Here is a 16,143-nt window from a genome sequence, read left to right on the forward strand (position 1 = left end):
GGCCTGGTGGAGGGTGCCCCTGGTGGCGGGGGGGTGGGGGTGATAGGGGACATGGGTGGGGGCCTGGTGGAGGGTGCCCCTGGATGCTGGGGGGTGGGGGTGGTGGGAGACATGAGTGGGGGCCTGGTGGAGGGTGCCCCTGCACTGCTGGGGGGTGGGGGTGATAGGGGACATGGGTGGGGGCCTGGTGGAGGGTGCCCCTGCACTGCTGGGGGGTGGGGGTGATAGGGGACATGGGTGGGGGCCTGGTGGAGTCTGCCCCTGCACTGCTGGGGGGTGGGGGTGATAGGGGACATGGGTGGGGGCCTGGTGGAGGCTGCCCCTGCACTGCTGGGGGGTGCGGGTGATAGGGGACATGGGTGGGGGCCTGGTGGAGGGTGCCCCTGGTGGCTGGGGGGTGGGGGTGGTGGGAGACATGGGTGGGGGCCTGGTGGAGGGTGCCCCTGGATGCTGGGGGGTGGGGGTGGTGGGAGACATGAGTGGGGGCCTGGTGGAGGGTGCCCCTGGTGGCTGGGGGGTGGGGGTGATAGGGGACATGGGTGGGGGCCTGGTGGAGGGTGCCCCTGGTGGCGGGGGGGTGGGGGTGATAGGGGACATGAGTGGGGGCCTGGTGGAGGGTGCCCCTGCACTGCTGGGGGGTGGGGGTGATAGGGGACATGGGTGGGGGCTTGGTGGAGGCTGCCCCTGCACTGCTGGGGGGTGGGGGTGATAGGGGACATGGGTGGGGGCCTGGTGGAGGGTGCCCCTGGTGGCTGGGGGGTGGGGGTGGTGGGTGACATGAGTGGGGGCCTGGTGGAGGGTGCCCCTGCACTGCTGGGGTGTGGGGGTGGTGGGAGACATGAGTGTGGGCCTGGTGGAGGGTGCCCCTGGTGGCTGGGGGGTGGGGGTGATAGGGGACATGGATGGGGGCCTGGTGGAGGGTGCCCCTGCACTGCTGGGGGGTGGGGGTGATAGGGGACATGGGTGGGGGCCTGGTGGAGGCTGCCCCTGCACTGCTGGGGGGTGGGGGTGTTGGGAGACATGGGTGGGGGCCTGGTGGAGGGTGCCCCTGGAGGCTGGGGGGTGGGGGTGGTGGGAGACATGGGTGGGGGCCTGGTGGTGGGTGCCCCTGGTGGCTGGGGGGTGGGGGTGGTGGGAGACATGAGTGGGGGCCTGGTGGAGGGTGCCCCTGCACTGCTGGGGGGTGGGGGTGATAGGGGACATGGGTGGGGGCCTGGTGGAGGCTGCCCCTGCACTGCTGGGGGGTGGGGGTGATAGGGGACATGGGTGGGGGCCTGGTGGAGGGTGCCCCTGGTGGCTGGGGGGTGGGGGTGGTGGGAGACATGAGTGGGGGCCTGGTGGAGGGTGCCCCTGCACTGCTGGGGTGTGGGGGTGGTGGGAGACATGAGTGGGGGCCTGGTGGAGGGTGCCCCTGGTGGCTGGGGGGTGGGGGTGATAGGGGACATGGGTGGGGGCCTGGTGGAGGGTGCCCCTGCACTGCTGGGGGGTGGGGGTGATAGGGGACATGGGTGGGGGCCTGGTGGAGTCTGCCCCTGCACTGCTGGGGGCTGGGGGTGTTGGGAGACATGGGTGGGGGCCTGGTGGAGGGTGCCCCTGGTGGCTGGGGGGTGGGGGTGGTGGGAGACATGGGTGGGGGCCTGGTGGTGGGTGCCCCTGGTGGCTGGGGGGTGGGGGTGGTGGGAGACATGAGTGGGGGCCTGGTGGAGGGTGCCCCTGCACTGCTGGGGGGTGGGGGTGCAGGGGGACATGAGCAGGTGTGCAGGGTAGTCCCCTGTTTTGTGGGCTGCCTGCAGGGGCCGTTGAGGGTGTACAGGGAACACCTGTGAGGACCCACCCAGCCTAATTGCGTGTGATAATTCCCGCACACCCCTGTAATACACGTACCTGGCCAAATCGCATGTGAGAATTCCCGCGCACCCCTGTAATACGCGTACCCTGGCCAATCGCGTGTAGAACTTCCCACGCACCCCTGTAATACACGTACCAGGCCAAATCGCGTGTGATAATTCCCGCGCACCCCTGTAATACACGTACCTGGCCAAATCGCATGTGAGAATTCCCGTGCACCCCTGTAATACACATACCCAGCCGAATCGCGTGTAGAACTTCCCGCACACCCCTGTAATACACGTACCCTGGCCAATCGCGTGTAGAACTTCCCACTCACCCCTGTAATACACGTACCAAGCCAAATCGCTTGTGATAATTCCCGCGCACCCCTGTAATTCACGTACCCTGGCCAATCGCGTGTAGAACTTCCCACGCACCCCTGTAATACACGTACCAGGCCAAATCGCGTGTGATAATTCCCACGCACCCCTGTAATACACGTACCTGGCCAAATCGCATGTGAGAATTCCCGCGCACCCCTGTAATACACGTACCCAGCCGAATCGCGTGTAGAACTTCCCGCACACCCCTGTAATACACGTACCCTGGCCAACCGCGTGTAGAACTTCCCGCGTACCCCTGTAATACACGTACCCTGGCTAATCGCGTGTATGACTTCACGCGTACCCCTGATATGCACGTTACCCGCTTTGCGTTCCTTGTTTGGCAGCCCTGTAGACTGGTCCAGGGTTAGCGCAGCCCTTCGCGATGATTTAGCGATTTTGATGGCTTTTCCTTGCGCAAGGGCGTTCTTGGGGGCGTTACTGGCGCTGCTGCAGGGTCGCTGCGATACTCTGCGCCACGGCTGGTTTAGGAGCCTGAAATCCATGAATACGCTGTGCGCGGAAATCGGTTTTAGCGCACGTGCCTTGCGCAGACAATCGCACGCGGACACTCTGCGCCAGCCGCTTGCGACACTTTTCTGCAAAATTCTATGAATTACCCTGTTAGTATTTGAGAAATCTATCCCATCTCGATTTATTTCTTTTAATACTCCTTTAATGTAGCTGATTTGTTTCTCTCTTCTATTTTTCTCTTAAAATAGGGTGTATGTGTGTGATGCCAAGCTTGACGTCTGAAGTTGTAAAATTGCTTGGTGGATCATTGGGTGTTGATAGATGGAAGGTCAATATTTCTGGGTGCTTGGTGACCCTTGCTTGCTAAAGATGAGTAAATGGAATCTAGCTCTGCGGTTCCCCCAGGAACAGCTACAAGGAAAAAGACAATGGGCCTCATTACAAGTATGCCGTTCTGGTAACAATGGTGCTGGTAAGCTACCAGCACCAATGTAACCGGACCGGCATACTCCGAGATCCGTGAGCGGGTGCCCTCCCACCCGCCAGGTCTGACCTAGCGGGCGGAACAGCACATGCCCGCAATAATAATGGTGCTGGTGCTACCGTCAAAGTTTGCGGGCGGGCCCCACCGCCAGGTCTGAACTGGCGGGCGGAACAGCACACGCCCACAAACTTTGACGGTAGCACCGGCACCATTGATAATGGTGCCGGTGATACCATCCTCCCCATTCCCATTGAGTCCTATGGGACTCAAATGCGAATGGGGAGTACGTTTTCCCTGGCTATGGGGAATTACCGGGATTGCCGGGGCTGTAATGCCCTGGTAATTCCCCATTGCTAGGTGCCAGAAAAAAAGAAAAAAATGTTTACTGCCACTGTTGTTTCCGGATGGCGGTAATTCATTACAGATCCGGCGGCTACCTGCCAGTTTTACCAGCACGGTTACCGCTGGACCTGTAATGAGGTCCAATGGCCCTCATTACAACTTTGCAGTTCCGGAAACAATGGTGATGGTAAGCTTACCACCGCTATTGTTTCCAGACTGGCAAAAGTACAAGTCTGCGTGCGGGTTGCCTTTCAGCGGAACAGCACCCGGCTGCAGACTTTCACTGAAACATCAGCACCGTTATTACAAGGTGCCAGTGTTTCAGTGGTCCCCATTCCCATTGAGTTCTAAGGGACTCAATGGGAATGGGGACTAACAATTACTGCCACCTGACTTACCGCACCACCGAGGCTGTAATGCCCCGGTGTTTCTCAAAAGTTAGGCGGCTGTAATTCATTACGTCTGACGGCTACCTGCCGGTTTTACCGGAACCGTTACCACCGGACCTGTAATGAGAGTCAATGTTGATAAATGCTGTAAAGGCTTTAATGCAGTTTAAAGAAGTCGATTTGAAGTCTGTGAGGGGTCGAAGAGAATAAAAGCAATGATAAGGATAATGAGAGAGAGGACCCTCTTTTGAATCGTGGGTGAGAGATCACTGTAAAGGGTGCAGAGCAGGAAATCAAACCAGTTCTATCTCATGATCAGTAATATCTCGGTCTTGAGGGAGGAACAAATGTCTATCCCATTCAATTATGATCAGAACATACCTGGCAATAATGGCGATACAGGGAGTGACATATAGAGCCATTTAGCATCAACCCCAGTCCTAGAAATGTCAGTATCAGCTCCAGATCTATTTCCAGTCAAAATGGAATTAGCACAGACAAGGCATAAGGTGGCACATGTAATGACAAAGGTTCAGAGAGGACTGGAGCAGGAAGCTGGACAAAGCGTGCAAGTGATGACTGAATTACACATTCATCACCATGCTTTAGAGAAGGCAGTCATTCCTAGTTTGATAGTTCTGGATGGGCCTCATTACGACCCTGGCGGAGGACCATGGTGCAATTTGCACCATGGTCCATGGCGCAGAGCTGCCAACTCCGCCATGGGGGTTGGCGGACTTACCGCCCCATTCCGACCTTGGCGGGGCGGTTAGTCCCCAATCCCCATTTACCCTTCCCCATTCCCATTTTTGCCCCATAGGGTATAATGGGAGTGGGGAAGGCGTTAATTACGCCACCGTAGATTACGGTGGCGTAATTAACATGAGGTCCCGTAGCGCCATGGATTTTTCCGCCCGGAAAATCCGGGCGTAAAAATCACCATGGTGCTACGGAAAGTCGTAATCTGGCGGAGAGGTACGCCATGCATTACGCTGGCGTAAACCCCTCTCCGCCAGGGTCGTAATGAGGGCCGATGTCTTTTGCTTGGGCAGACCAATAAGGGTGTCAAAGATAAAAAAAACACTGTTAAAGCCAGTAATCTGGGAAAGGATATTGCTGGCACAAGTGAGGAGATGGAATCAGAGGCAGGTCTAACACCTGTTTCACCCTATGGGAAACCGACATGACATCTTATTATTGACCAGATGTTGTACCTGGCATAGAGAGCCAATAACGTAAGGAACTACTAACTCACTACAATTGGCCATGACAAATGTTTGGAAACCTGGGTAATTTGTGCAAACCGGCAACAAATCAAGAGACTAACATTTTGCCTCTTAAAAAAATCCCTAGATATGGTTGCTGCTTAAGCTAAGTGGCTTTTGTCTAAGGCGGAGAAGATGGAGTAAAATTGGAAGTCTGTTACTGATGGCGAAGGACCAGGCTCTGTCAAACCAGCTAGAGTCAAATGGATCTTTGAATGTCTCCCAGACCATTGAAAACATTTGAAACAGCTGCTGAAAGTGCCCTAATGGGCTTTTTTAAAGGATGGTTTGAGACCAGGTCGCCAACAGATTAAAGAGGATGACCATTCCAGTGAAAGGCTGGGGGGGGGCAAGCAGAAGGTATTAGCCTTAAAAATACATCGCACAACACCTAATGGAGGGCACATTTTGGGACTCCCACCGGAATCTAGCCCACTGGTTTTGGTCATGCGTGGCATTGCACCGCTGCAAAAAGGGAAAAGACGAACGTGACAACACGCATTCTCTGACTATTAAATCATCTTATTGGTATAAGATTAGGAGGGTTCCTAAATTCACAGGCAAGTTAATTTCAAAATCTTACTGATTGTGTAGTCCTAAAATTAAGCAATGCATTACTCGTCAAGAGAGTATTAGATTTGCAATTTTAAACATTCTACAGGGAGAATATACCTTTGCACCCTCTTGAATATTTGTGTCCAAGACATATACCCCAGCCTGGGCAGAAGGATGCTGAGAAGTGTCAAGATCAACTAGTGAAATGAGCTAAATGGTTCAGACAAAATTGGAATTGGTCTCCCCAGTGTTCTCAGCATACATATTTGCATGAATTGTGGCATGCAAATACGGTATTACGTTGGAAACAGATACAAGGCTTTTAGTAACTTGGAAGAGATTGATTGGTAAACACGTTGGTGGGAGGATCCCTTACTTCTACTAAACTCCAATGGGAGTATCATAGAAATAATCATTCAGCACACAGGGAAACAGTTTCTGAGGGACAGCTTGTCATGACCCAACAAAATAAATTGGCCTGGCTGGGTACAACAAGCCACATGAGAACACCTGTTAGTAGTTTAAAGAAAAAAAAAAGATGCTTAAGAAGGTACACATTTAACATTGGATAGCTCACAAGAGCAAAGTTGGTGAATGATGTATTAATATTATCATGGAATGTTTGTTAAATTGGAAGTAAATGGGGGTGATGACTGGAGGAATTGGATAAGGAAGGCGAATAAATATTGGATTACAAGAAACCGGGCATGTGAATGAGTTAGTAGTGGATGGTTGCGTGGGTTTTGATATGTTTGCCCTTAAAAACAAGGGTAGCCGTGCATAGGAGGGCATCATTGAAGGTCTCAGCATCACTATGAATGCTTTCGCCAGAAATACAGGTGGATTTTTGTAACATCACGTGTGTTCATGGTAACTCCTCAAAATTGCCTGATCCTGTATTACTCTGGTTTTATAATGTAGCAAAAAGTGGACTGGGGGCCACCAGAGGAAATAAACTTGATGATCCGAGATGATTATTGGGGGAGATTAATACAATGTTGAATTGGGACCAAGGATGTATGTCCACGATTCTAGTCATGGGTGATTTTAATGGTAAGCAGGGATCTCCATTTGTGGAGAGTGAAGAAACGATACTTTAAGAGCAAGGCTGGGGGGTAAAGGAAATGAAACCCCGATAGGAAGAGAGATAAGGCAGGAAAGGAAAGCTACTCTGGAACATTTTGTATACATTTAGGCTTATAGATCTAAATGGCAGGATGAAATTTGTCTAACCAGTTCCATGTACATTTTCTTCAAATAAACAGGGACTCAATCATTTGTGTTAACTTGAAGTCCAGGGTACCAAGTAACACACTATGGGAAATGCAAGGGAAGCGAGTTCTTAAGCAGACTCCTCTATAGTACGTAATGGGACTTGATGGGGACAGTAGTGTCCATCAGTGCTGGAAATGGCAAATAATTACTGTGGCAGCCCTCTCCTCCTTCCCGGAGTGGGGCCAAGGAGTGTGGCTCCAGGCCAGGTGACGCACCACAGTACCTCTTCATGGAACCCAAGCCTGTTCATTTGAATAATAGCAAAGCGCATTTTGTGAACATAAGAATGGTAACAATAATACATGTGAAATATTTCTGTGAAAGTAACTCAACAAGCAATCCTTTTAAGTACATCATAAAAGTGTATTGGTTTCAAAATGTGCACTAACAAAACATTTCTATACATGACAAGACAGATATACCAATTTGGACCGCTTCTGAAGAGAATGCAAGGCGTTGGCTGTTTCTGCATTCAGGCTCCAGTCTTCAGAACCAGGCTGGATGAGATCTTGGCATGGAACAGTTCCACAAGTGTCCAGGGCCATTCCCTGGACCTCGGATCAGAGCAGGTCTCAGACAAGACAAACTTTGAAGGAGCTCTGTCTTGTTCCGGCCCATCCATTTCCTTCACTGGTCTGCATATAAGATTTGGTAGAAATGGCAATGCTACCCTGAGCTTCCCATTACATCGGAGGGCCAGGGTTGGATGCGTATTGGCCCCTCTTTTATTTGTTTTGCATATAAATGTACCATAGAGTTATTTTTCTTAAGGGAATCACTGGAGGTGACAAAAATAGCAGTACGAGCGAGGCCATCACTATTCTCGGCTGACAATGGGGAATTGTTGGCTAAATCTGAGCGTGCCCTAGTTTTTCTCTTGAAGGGCTTTGATCTATTTTGTAATGCACATGGACTTCAAATAAATGTACATAAATAGAAATGTAATGGTTGTTGCACGAATATCACCGAAGCTAAAATGTGTGATACATGGCAGTAGCTTAGAAGTTATCACGACCTTAAATTATATGTTTTTTTTTAAATTTCCAATTCATCAAAGGCCTCTAATAACAGGTGGGTACAAAATAGATTCAACCAAGCAGTCTCGGATATTTTATTGGTGCATGCCAAGCTAGCATCAACCTCACTTTACTCAGTTTTAGGTGTACAGTTGTCAGTGTCCTGATGGACCCGCTTTATGGGACCTAAGGGAAGAAAGAATGTTATCAGCATGAACAAAGTCTTTTTAATTAAAAACTGCTGGCCGTGCCTAAGGGAGTATCAAATTAAACAGTCAGTGGGGAACTGAGAGGTTCTCATTAGAAGTTAGGTGGAAATTTTGAGTTAAATCTGTCCAATAATTGCCCTAAGGAATTACCGTTACCACCACCTGGTCCGGCGTAATTTCCACCTGATTACAAGTGATAGTGGAGGTGTAATTCCCCATTTATTTTGGGTCCATTGGACCCAATGTTTTTCTTTGGGTGGAATTATCGCTGTGGTAATTCCGCCAATTCTGCCGATTTTTTGCCGTTGAGTGGGAAGTTTTACCTCCACGTTTTTTCCTGGAGATAAATCCTCCACTCAACACCCAAACTCCTAATTTGGCATAGTGATAAAATTGGCAGTATCTCATTTACCGCCAATTTTGCCACTAACCGCCCAACTTGTAATGAGGCTGAGATTTACTTCTGTAGAATATAGACTATTATACAGAGCATTGGGTTTTTGGGCTAAATTGTGGCTCAAGCATGAGAGCACAACATGCAGTTCATTATTTAAGATCATTTCAAGCACCTTCTGTTGCACATAGAACGGCTAGGTAAAAAGCATGTTAAAGGTTGTGAAGGAATTAGGCCTTGCCCTGGGGTTTATTGAGCACATCGTGATTCTGGCAAATGCTAATTTGGTGCTGGGGTTTATTGAGCCCATCGTGATTCTGGCAGATGCTAATTTGGTGCTGGGGTTTATTGAGCCCATCGTGATTCTGGCAGATGCTAATTTGGTGCTGGGGTTTATTGAGCCCATCGTGTTTCTGGCAGATGCTAATTTGGTGCTACTGATGACGGTGTACACCATGTCTAATCAACAATGCACAGAACCAACTAATCAACTTTAAAAAGGTATGATAAGGGCATATGTTGCATACATAGTGGGGCAGGGCCCTATTGTGCACTTGGATTTAAACAGAGAGCTCTAGATACACAAGAGCAAGGTTGGGAATTCTCCTTATAAAATACACTTTCGTAAAAACGAGACCAAACGAGTCGTTATGACATAGGGACAACACTTTGCACTTTCTTCTTTTCCTCCCTTTACACACAGAATTTTAGGAAAAGCCTGGTCCTATCATTAATTTGGGACAAGCGTATAGGGCATGTAGGAGGGCCTTTGCCTATCTTTCAACCTTGAGCAAAAACATAATTGACATAGATTATTAACTTTTATAACGATAACTATACATGATAGAAATCACTAAATTGGATATCACGGATCTCATTTTAATGTTGCACTTTTCTTATAGCTTATTTTGACATTTTAAACTTTGAATTGTTAATGCATGTTATGAATATCATGCTATTTTAGAGGTAATTGTTTTATGTTTAATAGATTTTGTTTGTATGGTTCTCAATTCAAGTTGTATTTGGTTAAAATGATGATAGTTGTATAGCACGCTGCTTTTATGGTGGACAGTCACTGAAATAAAGCACATATTAATATTGACCAAGACACCATGTAAGACTAGTGTTCACCCACAGAATAACAAGTAAGGTAATAGCCACAGACAACATTCACAAACTACGTGCATGTAAGTATATGTGCATAATGGTGGAGCAGAATTCAGTACAAGTGAGAGAGAAAATAAGTCTCTGGCCTCATTATGAGTTCGCCCAGGAATCAGTGGTAATTCTGTGGAATTACCATTACCACGTTGCGCGCACACAGTAATTGTAATTGGCAGAAATACAGTTACCATTATTCGTTGGGTAGCAGAATTTCTGCGGAGGAAATTCTGCCAGCGGAAAAACATCACCGCTACAAAAGCAAACTCCCTGGAGGCCATTTTGGAAATCAGAATCCATTGGATATCAGGATACAGGAGTGCCATCTAAACACCAAAACCAACAAAAGCATGTCTGGAGGAAAGAGGAAGAGCAGCGTACCCGATATGATGCTGAGAAAGCCCAAGTTCACGGAAAATGAACTGACTGCGCATGCAGAGCAGGTGGTGGCCCACTCGGAAGAGTTATATGGGTAAAACCAGCCAGCAGCAGAAGAACACCATATGGTCTGAAATCATCAACAACAAGGTGGTGGCCATGGGGCACGTGCAACGGGAGGCTGTAGACATGCAGAAACAGTGGTACGATCTGAAGGCCAGGGTGGGGAGTCTAATCTCCATCCATCAAGGGAGATGGCAGCCAATGGTGGCAGCAACACAGAACTTCTCCAACATGCACCCTTGGAGGAGTTGGTGAGCTGCATATTGCACATGCCCGTCATAGATGGCGTGGAGCCAACAGCCCACGTGAGTACCTGAGTGGATGAGTGCCCCATAGGTGTCTAACCATAAAGGCACATACAAATGCTGTGACTACCATGCATGCATACAACATCAACCGCCACTATGCATGAAGTGTTCATGTAAGACAGAAGGGCACAATTCCATGAGTCACTGATGTCATGACACCCCACACATGTCAATGAGGCAGGATGCGGAAAGGATGAAGCAGGCAAGCACCACCATGTCAGTACAAGATGGAAGGAACAAAGCACATCCACAATACAACACGCAACTACCCCTTGACTGCACATTGTCCACCCATGCACAGTCAACACTGCATTGACCACGTCCATGACCGACCTTCAACACCAATGGACATGTGTATCAGTTCCACAAGGCCAGCAACTGCCCCATACCACACATTGACAATCTGGCTGACATCATGACGACAAAACACACACATTAACCAACATCAACCAATCGGCTAACAGCACTACACGCATACAACACATCGAGAGTACCCCATGGCCATGTGAACAGGTACCCATTGTGACAATCAGGCCCTGCTCTGGAGTTAGTGAACATGCAAATCACCCTATGCCAACCACGTGGACGCTCTGACACAGTGCATGCTATCCCAACACCACCGGTCAAACGACTCCACACGCCCTTCTGGCACTATACACCATGAGGGCAAAGTACAAGTGACAGTGTGAATGTTCACTTGCCATGCATGACCTATTCCAATGTATTCATGCCCATTTCCATGTCCAGCAACAGGCACTCAGGACACCCAGACAGGAAAGGGCATGGAGCAGTAGTGTGCCACCCAAAAAAAGGCATCCTGCCAGTGTGATTCCAACAGCCTCATCTGCTGCATCAAAGCACATAGGCACAATGCCTCAACAGGCCCCAAGTGTGCAAGCAGACACACCAGCAACTGTGCAAACCACCACAAATGCAGAGCCTGCAGACTCAGGCATGTCCATGGATGTTGATGCCACCCTGCTGTACCAACAGGCCATGGCTGCTGCATCAGAGGCACAGACAGAGGCAACACACAGTCTATGAGTCCATGCTCATTCACTTGTATGCCAGTTTTTGCCTGTGTCCTCACCCCTGCACAGCCTTTCGCCACGCCACACCACTCCGTTACCACACTCATCCCACCGTGCACTTTTGTACCAACAGGACATGTCCTCAGATGAACAGTACCAGCAAACCCATACTCAAGCATGGGATGCACCACATCGCCCAGGCCATTCCCCGCAGCATCTACCAGCACCTACATTGCAGGTCATCTGGGAACATCTGGATTAGATGAAACAGAGGCAGGCGGAGATGCATGCCATTACCCAGGAACAGTTAGGCCATTCTGAATGCATGTGTTGTGATTGTATCCTGGGGGCCTCTAGATGGTTGAGAAAGTCTATTGACCATCTCTGAAGGAGCACAGTGACTTACAATGCAAGACTGTGCCTGACAAGTCAGAGGGAGCGCAAGCTAGCTGAACAAATTTGGGCATCACATGAGTCATTGGCCAGAGCCAGAGGAGCGTGCGGGGGAGCGCAGAGGCTGCTATCCCTAATGAGGGATCGTTGGCGAGCACCCAGCCCAGGTGCTCACAACGGTTTGCCTCAAATGCTGTTAAGCCAGCGGACAAGGGGGATAGGTGCAAGCACTAGATGGAGTAGTACCTGGGGCTGGGGGTGGGGGGTGGGAGTTGTGCTGGGGGGGGTCAGAGTTGGTGTTGGGGATGGCCGTGGGGGTGGGGGCTGGATCGTTGGTGTTGGAGATGGGGTTTACTTGTTGCCAGAAATAAAAACACTTGAATCATGATCAGTTTGACCGTTTTCATTCCATGACATATGCATTAAATGCATGCATGGTGTCATGTCTCTGTAGTCAGAAACAGTTTTCCATGAGCTCCTGGCCGACCATCCATCCTTCCCTTACTTCCCCCACATATGTCCTATGGTGCCTTGTTCCCTCCAGAAGGAACAACAGGGGGGAGATCCCAAACATCCACTGTATGTGGAGTCCTACCTTGAATTTGGGAAAATTGAAAGACTTGCAATATAAGAAAGGTAGGGACAAAGGGATTGTCAACAGTCACCTCTTCTCTTAATGATTAGATTGCATTTAAGAAAAATATAAAACGACTTTAATAGTGATGGTTTTTAAATTCAACATCGTACATACAAAGAATTCAACAAAGAGATTAGCTAGACTGGGAGCCATAGTGGCTCCCATTGCTGTGCCCTCTATCTGTTGAAAAAAGGTTTCTTGAAATTCGAAATAGTTTTGTGTAAGTGCAAGTTCTATGCACCATAAAATGAAAGAACTGGGTACCGGATCATTATCTAGTCTGTTAAGCAGAATTTCGCTTATTGTTTCAAGTGTAGCTTGTTGTGGGATATTAGTATATAAAGAAACGATGTCTAGTCCTATCAAGTAGGAATTCTCCGGATTGTATGGTAGGTTTTCATATTTAGTTATCACATCTTTAGTGTCTTTAAGATAAGATTTCATTTTTACTACATAGCTTTTAAGATAGTGATCCGCAAATTTAGAGAGGGGTTCCAGGATGGAGTTAATACCAGAGACTATTGGTCTGCCTGGTGGGTTCGTTAGTGACTTATGTATTTTAGGTAAACAGTAGAATTTTGGTACAATGGGTTCTGGATTGTTTAGAAATGCCCATTCCTGTTTGCTGATCCAGTTTCTTTCTAGGGCTTTGGTGGTTTTGAGTTCGATCATTTGTTGTAAGTCTTTAGTAGGATCTGTACTTAGTTTCTTGTAATAGTTTCCATTTGTTAGTTGTTTTTGACATTCTGCGATGTAGTCGATCTTGTTTAGCATCACGATGGCTCCGCCTTTATCGGCTCTTTTAATGATTATTTTATCATTCATTGCTAACGATTCCATGGCTAATCTTTCTTGTGTCGTTAGATTATGATACATAGGTATATTCTGCTGTTCTAGCTTTTTAACTTCTGCCAGTACTTTCTTCTCAAAAATTATGGATTCTGGAGAATAGGTGTAAGTAGGTGGGCAGAAGGTAGATGGATTCTTTAAGCCTGAATGATTCATAGTATTGGGTCCTTTTGGTATGTCTGGTTCTGTAGCGAAAAACTCTTTTAATCTAATCTTGCGCATGAATTTAAAAAATTCCATGCGGAACTGGAATGGATCATGTTTGTTGGAAAAGACAAATCCTAAACCTTTTTCCAAGAGTTGTTTCTCAGTATTAGTTGGTTCATAGGTCGATAGGTTAACTAAAAGTTGTTGCCGCTTCGGAGGTATCTCTGGTCTCCGTTCCGGTTGCCCCTGTTGGGGCCCTTGTATAAAAAAGGTTGAGTACTCAGGTTCCCTCTTCTTTGTCTGTAATTGGGGTTCCCTCTTCCTCTATTAGGTGGGTTTCTGGAAGGGCCTTGATTAGAGTTATCTTGGTCATTACTGGAGTTGCTCGAGCTGTATGATGTAGCTCTAAATCTTACTCGTCTGTTTTGACGTGGCTGGCCATATGTGGGTGTTGCTTGTGTTTTATATCCATCTTTAGTATACGGATATGCTTTCTCATGTGAGTAATTGGCAAGGTCTTTTTTAAGTCTTTGTATCCTCTCTTGAGTATTTATTTGTTTGAACTCTTTCATTTCTTTATCAATTTCTTCTATTCTTTTCTTCAGTACGTCTAGAGCGATCAATTTCTTAATATCTAGTTCCAATTTTTTAAGATCGATCTCTATTTTACTTGTGGTTTCTTTAGCTGTGTCTATTATGAGTATAAGCCAGTCTCTTCCGCAGCGGTTCGCAATATAACTCCATTGTAGTATGAATTTAGGGTTGTCTAAGAATAGTCGTGGTTCATTAGGTACCGTTAACCCTTGTGGTAGGGCTTTGTTTTTGAGATATTCTAACATGATGGCACCATGTAGTTCTGTTCTGTTCTAATCAATCTTTTCCGTAGTTGGATTATTTCCCGCCTACGTTTGAGAAGGTAGGCAAGCTAGGCAATACATTCTTAATCCTTAAACTGATGCAAATGTTTTTGTAAATCCCGACCCTGATAGGAAAAACAGATTTTTCTGACTCCCATATCTAATCCCTTTTAGGCACTCAAGGAATTATACCCATAGCCCAAAAAGAGAATCAATCCAACTAACGTGGATACCTCTCTACCATCTAAGAGAGTCTCTACACGAAAACGGAAAGGTAATTTATCTATCTTACTCCGCTGCATAACACCTCAACCGTGTTACCAGAATACTACATAATATTGATTCTGGTTGTTTGGTTTTGTCAACAGTTACCTCGCTTTTGAATTAAAGACTCTTCACCTAAAGAAGACTCTATATCACTCGCCTGACTACTCTATCTGGATGTTAAAGACTACTCCTGAAGAAAGTCCCAACACCCGTTACAGAGGACTGAAACATGTTGAGCTGGCAATCTACGAGTCTACTTAGATTGTATTAATTTACCTAGAGATCTAATAAGATCTAATACCTTACGAAAACTATAGGATTGACAATCAAGGTTAAAAACAAATGGCTATACCACCATATGCCCCTAATCTTTTTTAGATTGATGAGTCTCAATTAGTCTTTGTTTACTGTCTTGATCATGCATGCATTTTAGAGTGTCTAAAATTGAAATTATAAATGTATTTTTATTGTATTAATATATGTACGATGTTGAATTTAAAAACCATCACTATTAAAGTCGTTTTATATTTTTCTTAAATGCGATCTAATCATTAAGAGAAGAGGTGACTGTTGACAATCCCTTTGTCCCTACCTTTCTTATATTGCAAGCCTTGTTCCCTCCTCCAGCCTCTTCCTCATCGGAGTTAGGGGGGTCGTTTTCCTCATCTGCAGACATTTCTACATTTCTACATATGCACATGTTGTGCAGCATGGCACAGACCACTATGATTTTCCCATCTTTTTCAGGGCTGTACATCAGTTGAAGTAGGCACCTGAACCTTGATTTCTGAATGCCAACTGCCTGCTCGATACATGATCTTGTCCTCCTATGCGCCTCATTATAGGCTGTCTACTGTGGTGTGGCAGGGTTGCTCAGGTTTTTCCCAGGGTTCATTAGCCATAGCAACTGCGGGTATCCAGCGTCACCTGCAGGACATGAATGGACTGTGTGAGACACGGCGCAGTGCGGGCTGGGGAACAAGTCAATGGTCCTGATGTGTATACCCTTATGTGCATGACTCAGTGGATGGGTACAGTGCACCTTGTGTGCATTCAGGTTGATGGGACATGGGCTACATGGCTCACTTGCAGCTATTCACGTTGTGGAAGTCGGCAATCATGTGGTGGCTGGCACGGCTGTGGTATTGGCATTGCACTGGTCAACTATGGTTTGTCATCACATGGTTCATGTCTGTGTCCTGGGGTGGTTCATAAAGGGTTCTATTCTGTGCATTGCTGTTGTTGCATCATGGGCCTTGAAGTTCATTCACTTTACTACTGCTTCCGTACCCCAGGTGTATGTCAGTGCTTTTGGCAGTCAGGTCTCAGTGCTACTTACCCATGAGCAAGGTGTGCTGTCTGTGCCTCTCCATGTAAGATGGTAGGGTACTGTTGCACAGAAGAGTGCATCACGTGTGGCTCCAGGATATCGGGCA

This window comes from Ambystoma mexicanum, chromosome 4p, assembly GCF_040938575.1.
Source record: "Ambystoma mexicanum isolate Mex_15411 chromosome 4p, UKY_AmexF1_1, whole genome shotgun sequence".
Taxonomy (NCBI): Eukaryota; Metazoa; Chordata; class Amphibia; order Caudata; family Ambystomatidae; genus Ambystoma; species Ambystoma mexicanum.